Raw genomic sequence first — 17987 nt, forward strand, 5'->3', positions numbered from 1 at the left:
GCGGGTGCACAGGCCCACCCGCAGTCGCCGCTACCGATTCGCCCGAACCGGTCCTAACTGGCTGAATACCACCTCTGGAGCTACCATAGAAAAACCTCTACATTTATTAGCTACTTCCTGGAGGAGGGATAAAACAGCAGCTCTTCACCTGAGTGGATTTATATGGAAGCTTGAAAGTCAGTGATTATAGAAACCAAGTGCATGGCAGCCAGCTCAGGTTAAGGTGACCGTTTGTTAACCTGGTCTCTCATCAAACACTTTTCAATATCCCTTTCCTGGATCCAAGCCTAGGCATCTTACTACTTAATTGCATTAGCTTGTTTTCTACATCTCTACTATATCTGACATCTCCCTTCCAGTAGCAAAAATGAGTTACCACCATTAAGACCAAGGTTCTGAAGCCACTGAAGGGCTTAAGAGCTATTTGCTATCTTCTTGTCAATCTGAAAAGGAACTGTATTTATTAGCCTCTTACTACTAATGCATATTACATCTCTCCACGTCCCACTTTTAAGAAATATTTTCCCCAGTGGAGAGAAGGAAAAATGAAACGTATGGCACAATGTATAAAGTCAATAACCATAATGGGGGGAAATACTCACCAATCTATTTTCATCAAACACTTCAAACAGCAGTCTATGATTAGATGGATTTACCTATAAGGGAACAAACAGAGAAGTCTATAAATCCAAATTCATTTGGCTCTTGCTTTTCTTTCCCCCCACTGCCCCATGAGACTTGTTTTAAAAATGGAGGTTTATTTTCTCCAAGAGTTCCAAATTGGACCTTCCCCCTTCCCTTAGGTCATATTCCTTATTAAGCCAAGCCCCATCAAGTGGCAATATTTAGCTGACTTTGGTCAATCACAAAAAGCTGAACAAGGTCATATCTGATCAGAATTGGATAGGATGAGAGAAGCTAGGATACCCCAAGGCTGTAAGTAAATTGAGAAGTTAATGTCAATGGCCAAACGCTTCTTGTTCCCTCTCTCCTGCAAGCAAGACGTAAGGTCAGACAAGATGGCAAATGGCTATTCCTTTCATGTCCATTGATCCCTTTGGAGCTGTTCACAGCCCTTTGTTGTTTTTACCTGAACAGTTTAGTATCATCAGCAAATTTGACTATTCCACTAGTTACACCTGATCTCAGATCATTTCTACATATGTTAAAAGGCACTGGTCCTAAGAGAGAACCCCGAAGGGCCCCATTAGTTACATCATTGTGAGAAATGTCTGTTGACTCCTACTCTACTTTTCAACCAGTTGCTTACCCACAAGAGGACCTGCTGTGTCATTTCATAGCAGTTAAGCTTACTGAGAAGTCTTTGATGAGGGACTTAATCAAAGTTTTTTTTTTTTTTTGAAAATCTAAATAGATATCTGCTGGCTCGCCCTTATCTACTTATTTATTATCAACTTCAACAGGACCTTCCCTAGTGAAATCTTGTTGGGTATTCTTGGATTAGGTTTGTGTCTATAAAAATTTGATATTTTATCTTTAATAGTAGTTTCTGCTATCTTCCCCAGAACAGATGTTAAGCTGAGAGGCCTACAATTTTCTGGATCTCCTCATGACACCTTAAAAATTGGAGTTCCATTGACCAACATCTAGTTTTCAATTATAGAGGTACAAGTGTAGAATCAGACTTTGTATTTCAGTTCGGAGGTCTACAATTCAGCTTTAACTTCCTTAGTAACCTTGCAAGTAGCTATTGCAGTGTGCCAATTGCTCACTTTGTCAATAAGGAATAGCACTTTTTCTCTTGTCGCCACTATATCCTTCAGTTCATCTGATTCCTTTCTTGAGAGCAGGAACTCAGATTTAGGGAATGGCCCAAATTTTTCTCCAGTGCAGATAGTGCACTTATTGTATACCGCTTTACAGTGCTTTACAGCCCTCTCTAAGCGGTTTACAGAGTCAGCCTATTGCCCCCAACAATCTGGGTCCTCATTTTACCAACCTTGGAAGGATGGAAGGCTGAGTCAACCTTCAGCCTGGTAAGATTTGAACTGCCAAATTGCAGTCAGCCGGCAGTCAGCAGAAGTAGCCCGCAGTACTGCACTCTAACCATGCGTCACCACAGCTCACATTCTTGAGTCCCACCCACCTGCTTCTCTCTCCAACTTATTTGTTCCAGCAGAGCTACCTTGATCTGAAGGCATTGAAATCATTCTCTGAGTAGTAGCAGCTGCTTGCACCAAGCATACAAACACAGTATCTGTCTAGTGGTCAGATAATGACATTCAGAATGGCCACATATGTGCTACATCCCTGCTGGCTTCCTATCTTCATATCTATTTTAAAAAGTAGTTTATTTAAATTTATTCTATGTTTAAGCCTGATTCTTTTAATTTTTGTAAGATCAATTTTGATTTTCTTTTAATTTTTGAATTTTAGCCTCTCCACCATCTCAAGAGCTCTTTGATTCCACTCCTTGGTTGCTAGGCAACAGAAAGTCCAGGAGCCAGCCCAAATCAGAAAAACATTCAAAAATACACTAGAAACCTCACTTAACACATGGATGAACTCCTTCTCTACATGTCTCCTTTTTATGACCAATAAGCTTCCAAGTTTAGCATTCTCTACTTCTTCTCTGCTCTGAGCAGCTCCAAGAAACATTAAGATTACAGCCTTAATTGCAAGCTAGATGCTACCACATGAGCCCTTAGACACTCTTATAAAAATGTAAACAGTAGAAAAGTACAGCTGAATGAAATTATATTGCTGTTGGTTATACAATCAGCCAGCTGTTTTGACTAGATTTAGCATTTTTATTCCTTTTCCAAGGAATGGAATTGTTGTTGTTTGATGCTGTTTATTTATTGTTTATTTATTTATTTATTGGTTCGATTTATATGCCGCCCTTCTCCGGAGACTCAAGGCGGATTACAATGCATTAAGCAATAGCTGTCATACTTTTGTATATACCTGCTTAGTAGGGCTTTTGGCCTCCCCTAAGCGGTGTTCTTTTTTATACAAAGTCAGCTTACTGCCCCCACAATCCAGGTCCTCATTTTACCTACTTCGAAAGGATGGAAGGCTGAGTCAACCTTGAGCATGGTGAGATTTGAACTCGCAGTAGTTGCAGGCAGCTGGCAGCTAAGTGCTACTTAGCAGCACTTTAGTCCGCTGCACCACCAAGGCTCCTTAAAAAGGCTGTTAAAAGATAACCCTAACCCTTTGCAATTGACTTATGATTTTGTCAATGCCGATGATGTTCAAGTAGTGCTCCAGATATTTTGGGATCGCACCCAAGGTGCCTATCACAATTGGTACTATCTTTGTTCTCTTTTTTTTGCCACAATCATTCTTCTTCTATTTGCAGGTCTTATTATCATCATTTATCCGGCCAACACATAACAGTCTTTATACTTGGTATTATCTTTTAGTAAATGGGTAGTGTGATTGAGCATGCTCAACTTGATGATCAGGAGCCGCATGTGGCTCTTTCACCCCTCTGCTGCGGCTCCGTCACTCAAAATATGCATCACAACTGTCAATGTGTGACATCCGCTGGCACGCGATTTATTGAGCTTTTCAATCCCCAGTAGGCCAACCATGGATAAATCCAAGAAAAGAAAAGTTTCAGAAGAAAAGAGAACATTTAATTCAACTACATATGCTAGTTTTGTGGCTGCTCAAGAAATAGTCAGGCATGGGAAGTGTTTTGTGGCTCCCGGTGTTTTCTTTTCTGTGGGAAATGGGTCCAAATGGCTCTTTGAGTGTTTAAGGTTACAGACCCCTGCCCTAAGGGGACTTATATAACTTATATAACATATATAAGATGGCCATCTCAGAACTGAATCCTATGAATGCTTACTTGAAAACAAACCCCACTGCAAGTAACTAGGTTTACTCTGCAGTCTGGGAGTTCAGCACTGCAAGCTTTATTAACATATAGTGCAAACTGACCAGACATAAGTTCTGCTAGAAAGATTCCCATGTATTAAAACTTTGTTATGACTGGAATGGAAAAAGCCAGGACCAGACACTCAGTGCCAAAACAATTCCTGGGATTGTGCATTACTAATCAAAACAAATTTGATCCACTCTCAACTCTGTCCTCCCCACCCTTTTTTTCCCCCTGGCCATTCCTTAGTATTAGAAAGACTCAGTGAAAGATTCCGTAGATTCAGATATCTACAGAAATCAAACCTTACTTCTCACTGTTAACACTGCTATAGAAATCCGATTGAAGACCATTTATAATACTACTGAGACAGTGCCAAAATATTGTTTCTAAAACACTGAGCATAAAGCAAGCCAACTGGATAGACACTGTTTGAAAAAGACAGTAGCAATTCAACAGTTTACAATGCCTCAGTCTGTTAGCAGACAGCTGCTCCCTAAGATTAATTTTAAATTGCTGAAATTTTACCTTGCCCTTTTTCTGCTTGAGGGTTTTTTTTTTCCCTTTCACTCTCTCTTTTTAAATAAAATTTAAGAGAGAAGTGAAACAATACACTTTTCCATGTTACGGGACTTCAGTTCACTAAGCTTGAAACAATATAATTTCTAGATAAGGAAGACTTTCTGCATCATAAATCAACTCCCAGTAATTGAAGAAGACATTTGTTGGAGACAAAGAGTTGGAATGTGTGTGGGTATAAGGAAGCCTCACTTATGGAAGGCTAAGCATGTAATTTGGAGGATACAGAAGTAATACAAAGAATGAGAGTTGATAATCCTGGAATCGTGAGAATACGGAACATGACTAGGGATTGTAATATGTCTTCACTAACACACACTAAGAATCTGGATCATGTACTATGTTGCAAACAATTATGTTTTTGTGGCACATTTGGGCATGACCTAGATGCTTTGAGCTATTTATAGCCCAATACTCTCTCTTTCTTTTCGTAGCCTATTAATTAAGAATAATCTGGTAGATTAGGAAATCAAGCATGCTACTCCAAAAGCTGAAGTTAACTTAGGAATTATAGTGTAAAATTAGATGACACCAGCGTGGATAAGTTTTTTAAAAATACCAAAGCACTATATGTTATAAATGTTATAAACCAGGGCCGTCAAACTTGCGGCCCACGGGCCAGATGTGTCACACACTGGACATGCCCACACCTGGAATAGCAAAGAGGGGGAAATTGTAATACGTCATGTTACGCCACCGTGATGCCATGAGTTTGACATCCCTGTTATAAACTAATGTTTTCTATTCCCCACTGGTTTTGTTTAAGTGAAATGAGAACCCCAAAAGGCATTCTAATAATGGGGTACACACTTAGTCGTAGTCATAGTAAGACTGCATACATCTCAGATTCTATCCCAAATATTTACATCCGAAACAAGGAGGGGGGGGGGAAATAAAACCTGAAAAAAGGCATCATCCTTAGAGAGAAAGCGCAAATAATGCTAGAGTGGGATGACTTGGAATGAAGCAACTTCCTATGTTATTACCCTCTCATATGAAAAGCTCTCCCATTTAGTGTGTATCTTGCAGGACATTGCATCCTTATTTCCTTCATATGCTTTCGTTCTTAAGGAGACAGGCTACACTGCCACAAATACAACTACAAAGGAATGGGCAGGAGGGTGCAGACATGGGAGAGTAAACAGTGTCCTATTCAGAATGTTCACTTCTAGCCAAGGAACCTAAGATTAGATCAGTATGACTGGGATTGGAAATTCTCATTCTTATTTGAAACTATCAGGGATCAGCAAGAGGAGTCTCGGTTATCCAATACCTTGAAAGTATGTGATGGCTCATTGGCTTGCCCCACTTAAGCCAGCTCTCCAGCAAACATACCATGGCCCAGTAACAATTCAACTACTCTTGCCATTGAATAAAGGCTAGCAAGTCCTCTTCAAACCTTAATACCCCAGAAATTACAACCAGAGCTTCCTAGAACTACCACCGTCTACTATCGTCAAAGGGACATGTGTGGAAAGTTGTGTTGCCAAGACTCTTGCATCTTTGTAAGGTACAACTCTTCAAAGTATTCCTGTCCATCACCCAAGATTAGACATCCCTTCTGAACAATCTCTTAACAATGTACTCAACCTTGCTTGCATATGTTCTTGAGAGATCAGGCTATGATTAACCAGAAAGTGGCTCAAAGGAGAGAGATAACAAATCTGGAAGATCTAAATAAAGATTTGAAACTCTAGATCTGGTTAAAGTCTGGGTCTTTTTCTCATGCGCACATGCAATTCCAGCTCCCCTCTCTGTAAATAAAAATGAAACACTAATCTAGCAGTTTTCAACATCTTAAAAGCTGGTTCATCAACCTACTGTATTTTTCGGAGTACAAGATGCACCTTTTTCCCCCCTAAAAGGGGGTGAAAATTTAAGTGCATCTTATACACTGAATGTAGCCCCGCCCACCCACTGGCCCCCACCCTTTGGCCTCTGCCTCCCAGCAGTTTACCTCCTTGCAGCAAGCAGCAAGAAAAAAACAGCTCCTTTCAGCTTCAGCACAGCCTAATTAGCACAAGTTGATTGGATCGGCCTCCTGACTCTCAGCTGTTTTACTCTCAGCTGTTTGGGCCTCTGCTGCTTGCTGCAAGGAGGTAAATTGCTGGGAGCAGATTTTTTTTTTCTTGTGCTAATCAAGCTATACTGAAAACGAAAATGAAAGTAGGCTATTTGCTGTTTGCTGCAAGGAGGCAAAATTGCTGGGAGGCAGAGACAGATTTATTTATTTTTTTGTTTTCCTCACCAAAAAAGGTAGGTGCGTTTTATAGTCCGGAGCGTCTTATACTCCGAAAAATACGGTAAATACCAACTTGCACATTAGGATCTGATACTTTTTAACCAAACATGGTTGCCTTTTTTCTAGTCTTTTTCTCCACCTCTATCTGTTTATCTTTTCTTCATCCCTTTGCTCCGATTAAAACTAAGACAGGCAATGAAGAAAATGGGGAACCTATAACATTCTGGCTACCACCCAGAACTGTTTCTAAACAGACCACAAAAAAAATTTTTTTTTGGCAAATTAATGCTATACAAGTAGTATTGAACAACATACAACGTAGAGTAAAACTTCTTAAAACCAAAACTTACTCTAAAATAAAATTCCTCGTTCCATTTTGGATTCAGAGTCTGTAAGAAAGAAAGAAAGAAAAAAAAAGGTGGAAATTTTAGTAACACAACCCTTTAGAAAATGCTGCAAATATACAGTACAATTTGTGAATTACAAGAGAAGAGAGAGAGGGAGGAGGGAAGAAAAATCACTGGCACAGCTTTCGTCAGGAATAAAGACATTGTTATCAAAAGGCTTCAAATCCATTTGCTAAGCAAGCTACTTATGGGAGGCCATGTGAAGTGGGATAAACCAGAAATAGATGCCACTATTATTAGGAACTACACAGTGGGAGCTGATCAGTGATGACCTGGGCAGAGATGTCTTAATAAAGAGAGTTAAATAGTTCATTATTAAAAATTCTTCAGCATGTCACTGGGGAAGTTACTGGAGGATACGGTGAATAGAATAGAATAGAATAGAATAGAATAGAATAGAATAGAATAGAATAGAATAGAATAGAATAGAATAGAATTCTTTATTGGCCAAAGAATATGCCAGTAGAAAGATCATCCCCAGTCACGTTATTTACACAAGCATAATTTATACTCTAAGGGACACGGTGGCTCAGTGGCTAAGACACTGAGCTTCTCAATCTAAAGCTCAACAGTTCAGCGGTTCGAATCCCTAGTGCCCTAGGAATCCCTAGTGCCGCTTAACGGGGTGAGCTCTTGTTACTTGTCCCAGCTTCGAAAGCACGTAAAAATAGGGGCCACCTTTGGTGGGAAGGTAACAGCGTTCCGTACGCCTTTGGTCTTTAGTCATGCCAACCACATGACCACGGAGACATCTTCCGACAGCACTGGCTCTTCAGCTTTGAAACGGAGATGAAACGGAAACGCCCCCTAGAATCAGGAACGACTAGCACATATGTGCGAGGAGAACCTTTACCTTTAATTTATACTCTCTACTCTAAAAAAGGAAAGGAATACCAAGAGATACATTTCAAAATATTGTTCAATAATCTTATTTAATTGGTCCATCAATTAATGCATTGGGAGTACCTGAGACAGCTTATAAGAAAAACTGTTTATCTTATAAGCAAAAAACCCACAAACAAACAAAAGAACCCAAACACCAGATTTATTTTTAAAGCATGAAAAACATCTCAATTTATATACTTTTTCCAAATAGCAACAGCATCATGAGATAACAATCCTTTGTTCATTTTTAAAGGCCAGGAACAGAACAAACGAACAAACCTGATAAGCTAGGTGTGGAATTAACCTGAGAAAGAGAATACCAACATTAACAAAGCGCTAATATTTGTAATTGCTTTCTTTCTGATCTGCAGGAGAAATGGAGCAAGGCATCTTTTCCACTGGTGAAATTTAAAAATTTTCCCTACCGGTTCTATGGGTGTGGCTTGGTGGGCGTGGCTTGGTGGGGGGGGGGTCATGTGACTGGGTGGGCATGGCCAACTTTTTTTTTTAACTTTTTTTTAAAAGCATTTTTTAACTTTAAAAAATGACCTTAAATGGACTCCAGAGGATGGTAGAGGACAGGAAGGCCTGGAGGAATGTTGTCCATATGTCGCGATGGGTTATTTATTATTTATTTATTTATTGCGATTTATATGCCGCCTTTCTCCCTAGGGACTCAAGGCGGCTTACAAAATGGCAACTTCAATACAAATCACAATACAATACCAAATTAAAATCAGTAACCCAATTAAAAAACGATTTAAAATTATACCAGTGTTGGACACGACTTCGCAACTAACAACAACAACTTAAAAAAGTTCTAAAAAAGTTCTGACGATCAGTTGTGACAATTAGCTGTGCCCGCAATCATTGGAATCTTATTTTTTTTTACTTTTTAAAGCATTCTTTTACTACCGGTTCAGGCAAATAGGTAGTAAAAAAATGCTTTTTTTAAAAAAAGGGTTCCGACGATCACGCAGTACAGCTGATTGTCACAGCTGATTGTCGGAACCTTTTTTTTTTTTTTACTTTTTAAAGCATTTTTTTACTACTGGTTCAGGTGAATAGGTAGTAAAAAATGCTTTAAAAAAGTAAAAAAAAAAAAAAAAGGTTCCGACAATCAGCTGTGACAATTAGCTGTGCCACGCGATTGTTGGAACTTTTTTACTTTTTTAAAGCATTTTTTTACTACCGGTTCAAGTGAACTGGTAATATTTTTTACTAATGGTTCGGGCGAATCGGCCCAAACCGGTAGCATTTCACCCCTGATATTTTCATATATTTACTTAGATATGTATAAATTAGGATGTTACCTGATCTTGAACCTAGACTATTAATAACTGTAATGAGTAAAAGGTGAACTTTGGCCTAATATTCAGTGATGCTGAAAAATTATTTAATTTGATTTTATTCTATTTTTTAAATTTTGTATTGTATGTGTTTTTATTGTTTGGCTGTGCACCGCCCTGAGTCCTTCGGGAGTAGGGCAGTATAGAAATCTAATAAAATGAAATGAAATGAAATGATGCTGTATCAGAATTAACGTTACATGTTCTCTTTGGCTGAGATTGAAATACAATGTTCTGAATCATTGATAGTTTTCTCGCACCATGCCAATGGAATATTATTAGTCAGCATCTACTACAAGTGCCTTGCTAAAGCCGCCAGATTTAGACTGATGCAAAAATTCAAAGCACCACCAGATGGCAGCAAAGATACATAAAACTCAACACTTTTGTGCCATCTACTGTTCCTCTGGATTTCTCACCAACTTAAATTTTGCAGCCTAGATTTTCTATTCAATTCAACAAATGATCATTAAAGTCTAGCAGACCAACTAGAGGGTTTGTAGTAAGACTTTTTCAACGGTGATTCCAGCTTTATGGAATTCTTGGGTATTTTTATTATTTATTTATATCTCATCTTTATTATTTTTATAAATAATTCAAGGTGGCCAACATATCTAATATTCCTTCTTCTGCCTATTTTCCCCACAACAGCAAACTTGTGAGGTGCTTGATTGGTCCAAAGTCACCCAGCTAACTTTCATGCCTAAGGCAGCATCTGGAACTCATGAGCTCCTGGTGTCTAGCCTAAAGTTTTAACCACTAGACCAAACTGTCTTCCAGGCTAGGAATAACTGCCCTTTTTGAAACACGTGAGAAATACAGGTTTTCAAATGCATGCTTATTACTTCTACTTACTTTTTTAATAGTTTTTGTTTGCACCAGGGCAAGTTCTCGGTTTTCGTCTGCTACATACAATGAAAGTTTCACGTACGGATCACTGCAACAGAAAAACCTGCCATTAACATTTCATTACATAATTTAATTTCCTAAGACAATTTTTTGTCAAACTGTTGTATTCACATACTTATAAAATTTGTATTGTATTGTTGAAGCCAGTTCAATTCCCCAAGGCTTGCAAGAAAATAAATAAATAAAATAAAATAAAACATCTACCCTAATGAAAATAAAAACAAGCATGAAAAAACATCAGTAACTCACTCACATGTATGCACACAATTTAAAAAATTCTCTATGACGCTCTCCTTAACATCAGAGCTCAGACCAACTCAACAAGTCAAAACCAACAGCAACAGTGTCAGAGTATGAATATTCATAGACTGGAATAGATATGGTAACAAGTCAACCAATGTGGACTGTTTGGAAACTGAAATAGTATTTGTTGGGGGAGCAACAAAGAGACAGGAAGGAGCCTGGGCGTGGCTTAGATTTAGCTTAACTGCCTTGTATAAAGGAGGTTCTCTTTGTCTGAATTAAGCTCTGAGCTCTAAAGCTGCAAACTAGTCTGCAACTCTGAACTGAAACTGTTCTCTCCTCTGCCTGTGTTTGCTTGTCATCTCTACCATGTTGGAAGAACCACTCTTGGTATTGTATGTATGTCTCATGTGTTATTATGTATATAAAGAGAAGTTAATGAATCCTGCTGCATCAGTTACCTGTGTGTGCTTTCTGGATTTGATTGCTGCAACAAACTCTGACAAAGAGTAATAGCAAAAACCACCTTGAAGACCAAATGATGAAGGTGAAGATGACATCCAGAGACCCTCTGGAAGAGCTCAGCTTCTTCTAGCTTCTGGAAGTCCACTCCTGAGGGGACCACTCTAATCTCTAGAGAGAGCCTGTCTAAAGACTAGGTGACACAACTGAAAATGTTTTCTAGCCTGAGCCACCCTTCACCTCATGCATCACAAAAATTTGATGCATCTGTATGGCTTTGCTGATTGGCCTGGGGCCTGGACGGAAGGCATCCTGGAGGTTGTTACTGGATTAATAGCAATAGCACTTAGATTTATATATCGCTTCATAGTGCTTTTACAGCTCTCTCTAAGCGGTTTACAGAGTCAGCATATTGCTCCCAACAATCTGGCTCCTCATTTTACCCACCTCAGAAGGATGGAAGGCTGAGTCAACCTGGTGAGATTTGAACTGCCGAACTGCAGCTAGCTGTCAGTTGAAGTAGCCTGCAATACTGCACTCTAACCACTGTGCCACTTCGGCTCCATTAAAAGAAGATCCCACCTCCACTACATTGTACATCCCGCTATCTTAGCTGATTTTCTGTCAATTTTAACGTCATATTTACTCTTCTACCGTTTTAATCTTTCCTAATACTGTTTTATCAGATTGTAAACTGTCACATGACAGTTAGATGGGCATCATATAAATTTCATAAGTAAATAAATATGATTCTGTCAAACGGCTAACTAAACTATTCTTGAAAACCTCCAGTGAGGGAGCACCCATAACTTTAGCTGTTCCATTGCTTAATACCGGTAATTCTCACAGGAAATTCCTCTTTTTGGTTCAAGTTGGATCTTTCACTGTAAGGCTTCTGCTCATTGGAATTGTACTATATTTTTCATATTTGACAAGTTACTCTCTTTGCAACTTGGACCTTTTTATAACCATCCCCATCAACGCTTACAGATTTTGATAGGCTTATTAATCAACTTCGACCTGCTCTTCTGCATAATGCATGAGAACAATTTTTAATTTTCTCACAACTGACAAATCCAATTACAGAGAGGCATCTACCTCAATTCATCCCAGCATTCCAGAGATTCCTGTTCTCAGCTCTGAACCTCTTTCACCAAGCAATATTCTGGAAAGCTTCCTAAAATACAGTTTTGTTCCTTTGTAAAGCCATTCTAATATATTACCCAGCAGACCTCTGGTTTGACTTTTCTTACAAAGCAGGGAGCCCGTTTGGCAGGCAGGATTTAAAGAGGAGCTGACACATTTGGAGAGAAGGAGGGAAAAAAATGGCACCCCTGGGATTTAATATCCATGGATTGACAGAATGACATCAGCTGAGAAACACAGCTCTAACTCAGAATATATTTACTTCCCCTTGGCTTTTTAAGTAGCAGTGCCGTAGCTAGAAATCAAGAAGCATATTTATTATTTCTATCTTTATGCGCTACAGTTTTGCTGCTACAGAAGTCCAGAGTTTGAAGGCTTTGCAATGAGCAGAGAAGTAATTTGTAAGCAAAAATATCCCAACAACAAAATGGGAACAATTAAACATGGTTGCTGGGTTTACACATCATGCTGCCTTTAATCACAGTTTACTGAATAAATCATTCTTAGCTAGGTTTACACAACATGCTAAATAAAATCCGGACTACATCTGAACCTAATCAGTCATAACTGGTCACATCTCATCATCCATTAGATGACTCGTTCATTAGATGACTAATTTATGATCTTGGTTGAATAGCTTGTTATGATGGTGGGTGAACAAAGCTATTATGGATGTTCCTGTCCTGATTATCTTAACATTCTTCTATGTTAAGAAGAATGAATGATGATGCTTGCTTCTCAAAGCACAGAGTCCATGTGGGCTAACTCATCACATATAATGTTATGAAGATGATGGGCAAAGTTGTACTCATTTATTTCTCCATCTTGGGACAAGATCTTTGATCCAAATTAATATCTGCCACAGGACTTGTATTATCTGTACGGTTGAAGCAGATCCTTAACTCCAGTAGGTCCAACTTCTCCTGTACTTCTTTGACCATCATTGGCATGAATCTTGGCTCTCAACAGCAAAACACCCCATCCAAGCCAATACTTTAAATTCTATCCCCTCCCACCAATTAAATGGATAAGAGTTTCTCGATCTTGACAATTGTAAAATGGGTGAACTTCAAGTCTCAGAATTCCCCAGCAAGGCTGGAGAATTCTTGGAATTGAAGTCCACTCATCTTAAAGTTCCTAAGGTTCAGAAACGCTGGGTTAGTAAAATCAACCACACTTCATCATCAGTGGTTGATGGCCATCAGAGTGATGGATATGACCTGCCTCTATCATGATACCAAGCCTTAAATCATACTGAAGTGGACCTAAATAATTCATTTAAGAGATTCTGCACCTGACCGATAAACTCCCCTGGAGCTCCCCCCCAGAGATACGGAAGATCCCGGACCTGCGCACGTTTCGCCGTGCTCTCAAAACTTTTCTATTTCAGCAATCTGGCCTGGCCTAACTCCCATCTTTTAAATTTTTTAAATTTTTTAATTTTTTTAAATTTTTAATTTGTGATTTTATAAATTGGGTGTTTTAATCTTTGTTTCGGCCGAAATATTTAATAATTTTAAGGGACTTTTTTAATATTTGGATTATCTGTATTTTATCTTGGCTGTTCACCGCCCTGAGTCCTTCGGGAGTAGGGCGGTATAGAAATTTGATTAATAAATAAATAAATAAATAAATAAATAAATAAATAAATAAATAAATAAACAAACAAACAAACAAACAAACAAACAAACAAACTGAGTCCAACATTTCTAGCTCAATAATTTCTTTTCATGGTAGCTTTATTGCAGACATCTAATTGAAAGTAATCTCTTTTCTATAAGGAGAATTACAAATTGCTCAGCATGACTTATACTCTGCCCATTTCTACTCAGATTATATAACTTTATTATAGAAACTATGGGTGAGCTAGCAACTAAATTTACTTATTTTGCTTTTCCATCTCCATTTTTTTCCTATGTATCTTAAAAATCTAATAAAGACTCAAGTGCTCTGAGAAAAATGTAATATATACAGAGCCAAGCTTGGTATAGTGGTTAAGGTGCTAGCTCAAAAACCAGGAGGCTGTGAGCTCTAGTCTCACCTCAGAGATGAAAACTGACTGGATAATTTTGGGCCACTCAATACTCTCTCATCCGAATCCATCTCCCAGGGTTGTTGTTATGGGGAAAGTAGTAGGAGGAAGGAATATTATGTATGTTTGTTGCCTTGAGTTACTTATGAAGTAATAGAGGTGAGATCAAAAATAATAAATAAAATAAAGCAAGCAACGCAAAACCAAAGAAATACATACTTGGCTATTTCAGCATAAAATTCTACTACATAATATTGATAACGGAGTCCTAAACTATTAGATCTGGGCTACAAAATTGTGGAAGACCACTAGATGGCAACAAAAGAGTTTAACTTTTCTGTATCTATTGCTGTAGGTCAGGGTTATCAAACTCAATTTCATTGAGGACTGCATCAGGGTTGTGTTTGACCTCAGGGGGCCAGGGTGGACATGGGCAAGGTGGGTGTAGGCAGCTCGACGCCGCTCATGTCGGGGGCGCCTGTGGCGGTCCGAGTGCTCTGCCAGTGAAAACGGGCTCCCGAGCTCCGTTTTTGGCTGCAACGGCCTCCTGCAACACTCTGCCAGGGAAAATGGAGCTTGGGAGGCACCCCATGGGCCGCATCCAGGCCGCGGGCCTTGAGTTTGACACCCTTGCTGTAGCTTTTCATGTCTGATAACTGTTGGGCAGCGTGGGGTCTCATGGTTTAATGACTGTGGTCTAGACAACAGATTTCTGTACCGCTTTGCTGCCAACTAGTACTCATCCATATTTTGATGCCCAGCTCTGGGAGCCCTAGTGGAAATTAATATCATATAAAAAAATGAAACATGCTTTTGTTTGAGTGCCTGGTACACAATATATGGTAAAATATATATTAAAGGAACTAGCTAGGATGAGATTCCAGAAATTGCTGGAATACACTTAAGAACTTCCATTCTTCTCTCTTCTAGATTGGGCTTTTAACAGTGGTTGTTAAACACCTGGAAGACCTTATTCCAGAGCTAGATTTTTTTAAAAGCCTATTATTCTCCATACTTTAGCCAAATTGAGTAATTATCTATGAAGATGATTAGTTATCTAGTCATCTTCTGAATGGACTACTGTAACATGGTCTACAAGGGGCTGCCCTTGAGGAGTATCCAGTGGGTGTAAAATTCAGCGGCAGGGGCAATTATAGTTGTTCCTAGAAGGATACATTACTCTGCTTGCTGGTTTCGTTCCAAATTCAAGGTGCTGTGGCATGGACCAGGTAATCTGAGGGACTGCCTCTTCCTGCCAGGGTGGATTTGATTTAAATCGAGTTGATTTAAATCACAATTTAAATCATGATTTAAATCACTAGTAAAAAGGCTTGATTTAAATCAACTCGATTTAAATCATAATTTTTAAAGAGCAACTGTCATCTCTGCTACTCCTTTGACCCACTGTTGACTCACCGATAGTCCCAGTGTTGCAGAATATACAAACTCATGCTACATAACTAAGCTCCATTTCATGCTGAATAAACTAAATTATTTATCTATCTTAAATAGAAAACTATCTTACGATAGATTTTTACCCCAAAAGTTTTTTATTAAAATAAATTCGATAAAAATTAAAAAAAATCCGATTTAAATAAAAAAAATCCGATTTAAATAAAAAAAATCTGATTTTTTTTTTATTTTTTTTAAAAAAATGATTGATTTTTATCCACCCTGCTTCCTTCTTACTTCTATTCATCTCATCAGGTCCAGCAGGAGAAGCATGCTGCAGGTCCTGTCCACTAAAGAATCCCATCTGATGGAACTCAAGAGAAAAGCCTTTTCTGCTGTTGTGTAAACCTCTAGAACAGGGATGTCAAACTCAAGGCCCCTGAGCCAGATCTGGCCCACGAGATGCTTAGGTCTGGCCTGTGGGGCCACCCTGGAAACAATGAAGGACCGGCTCGCAGTGCCTCTGCCAGTGAAAACGGAGCTCGGGAGGGCTGTGCGCGGCCCTCACATGCTCTGTTTTCACTGGCAGAGCAGCGATGAAATGCACTTACCTTCGCTACCGGTTCGGGAATGTGAGCGTGCGCACTTCTTCTGTGCATGCGCAGAGGGTCAAAAATGGGACGTAATGATGTCCCAGCAGGTGGGCGGAGCCTCCCGCCACTGGGGCTACCAGTTCATAAGAGCCAGATAGATCCGGCCGGATTTCACCTCTGTGGCAGAGGGTTGCAGGAGGTCATCACAGCCGGAAATGGCGCTCGGGATCCCATTTTCACTGGCAGAGCGCTCAGGCCACCACAGACGCCCCCAACACCAGTGATGTTGAGCTGGCCATGGCTACCCTGGCCACACCTACCCCACCCCCGAGGTCATACATAACCCTAATGCGGTCCTCAATGAAATCGAGTATGATACCCCTGCTCCAGAACATCATCCCCATAAAGTCAGATCAGCCTCAATCAACCCTTATGGCCTTCTGGAAAGCCCACAAAACATGGGTTGTTGTTTTTTTCTAATCAGATTTGAGGAACCCCTGATGGGAGGCAGCCCTTGTACTGGTTGCATGCAGATGAGATTTTAATTAACTCTCTCACAATCTTGGCTATACTTATGTTGATTATTTAATTGCCTTAATTGGTTTTTATATTCAAATTAAAATGGTTGGTTTTGTTGTATGCCAGCCAGGGTTACCTTGTAGGAGATGACCAGTCATGTAAATTTGATTAAATAAATAAATAAAATATGCGTTTTAAAGAGGCTTCTCTTAATGCTGGAAAAATATCTCTCAATCAGCATCCCTTTATCTCAAAGTTATGTAAGTTTAAAACACTGGGCCATGACTAATATACAAGTATATTTAAATAGTTATGTAACGGTGACTGATCTGTGCTGATTTGCAGTTCATCTTGTACAGAAGGCACAGAGAAGTTAAGGAAAAATCCATCAATATGGACGGTTTAGGTATCATGCAGGATGAATTAATTGATCTAAAACTGCTAACTGAACTGCCAGTTATTAAATAAGCATTTTATGGAGCTGCCCCCTATAAAAGAAAATCTGTTTTAATGTATATTTATCAGTGAGGTTTAGCAAGTCCCAAAAATGTAGATACATAAAATTAAGTTCAAGGGGGGGGGGGGAAATGTTTCTTACAGCAAACTTTTCTTGTTTCCTTTTCTTCACCAGATGTTTTAGCTACCATTAAGCTGCAATTTTAAACAAACTTGCAGATTCCATACCTGATCTCATCCTTAAAAGCAACCCTAAAGAAACAGTTTATTTTGGCTTGGCATTGGTAAACCAGGATCTTACGGAATTACGGATGACCCTCTTAGTGTACATTAAAATGCTTAGTTGTTCCAGACTGAGTACACCTGAACACATGGCACTTTAAATAGCTGGAATCAGTGGTGGGATTCAGGGTGGCTCGTCCTCCCCTCGTCCCTCCCCACCCCTCACAGGGTGGGTTCTAATTTTTTTTACTACCAGTTCTGTGGGTGTGGCTTATTTTGTGGGCGTGGCTTGATGGTCATGTGACAAACAATTATTTAGGATTTAGTAGAGGTGCTGGTCTACCAGGCTTTTAACTGCTTGCAGAGCTGTACCAGTCTACCCATTTGTTTTTGGAGCATTCCGGTCTACCTATTTGTTTTTGGAGCATTCTGGTATACCCATTTGATTTTGGAGCGCACTGGTCTACCACCACACTGCCTTTTACCACTGATCAGCTGTAGGGCGGCCCTTTGAAGCACCATGGCAAGAGTTTAAACAGTCTTTTGCCGCTCTGCCACCACTGAGAGCATCGGAAACCGCTTTAAGGCAACTTGGCCTCAATTGCCAATCTACCACCACCGAGCGGTTTACAAGCAGCGGATCGCTTCTAGCCGATCAGTTGGGAGGCTTCTTGGCTTCACAATTTAAAGCTTCCCCCCCC

General features: G+C 39.5%; 1 long non-coding RNA gene across 1 annotated transcript in view; it reads right to left on the bottom strand.

The window, feature by feature from the left end:
• Positions 1–608: 608 nt before the first annotated feature.
• LOC139313350 (uncharacterized) overlaps positions 609–17987 on the bottom strand; it is a 66476-nt gene continuing 49097 nt past the window's right edge. Inside the window, exons 2-4 of the long non-coding RNA XR_011600090.1 lie at positions 10168–10249; positions 7022–7060; positions 609–656 (exon numbers count right to left, since the gene is read on the bottom strand). This is a non-coding gene — a long non-coding RNA (uncharacterized lncRNA). The remainder of the gene's footprint in view (positions 657–7021; positions 7061–10167; positions 10250–17987) is intronic.

Source organism: Pituophis catenifer, unplaced genomic scaffold (genome assembly GCF_029215685.1).
Source record: "Pituophis catenifer annectens isolate HBS135680 unplaced genomic scaffold, rPitCat1.0.hap2 SCAF_2, whole genome shotgun sequence".
In the NCBI taxonomy this organism is placed as follows: Eukaryota; Metazoa; Chordata; class Lepidosauria; order Squamata; family Colubridae; genus Pituophis; species Pituophis catenifer.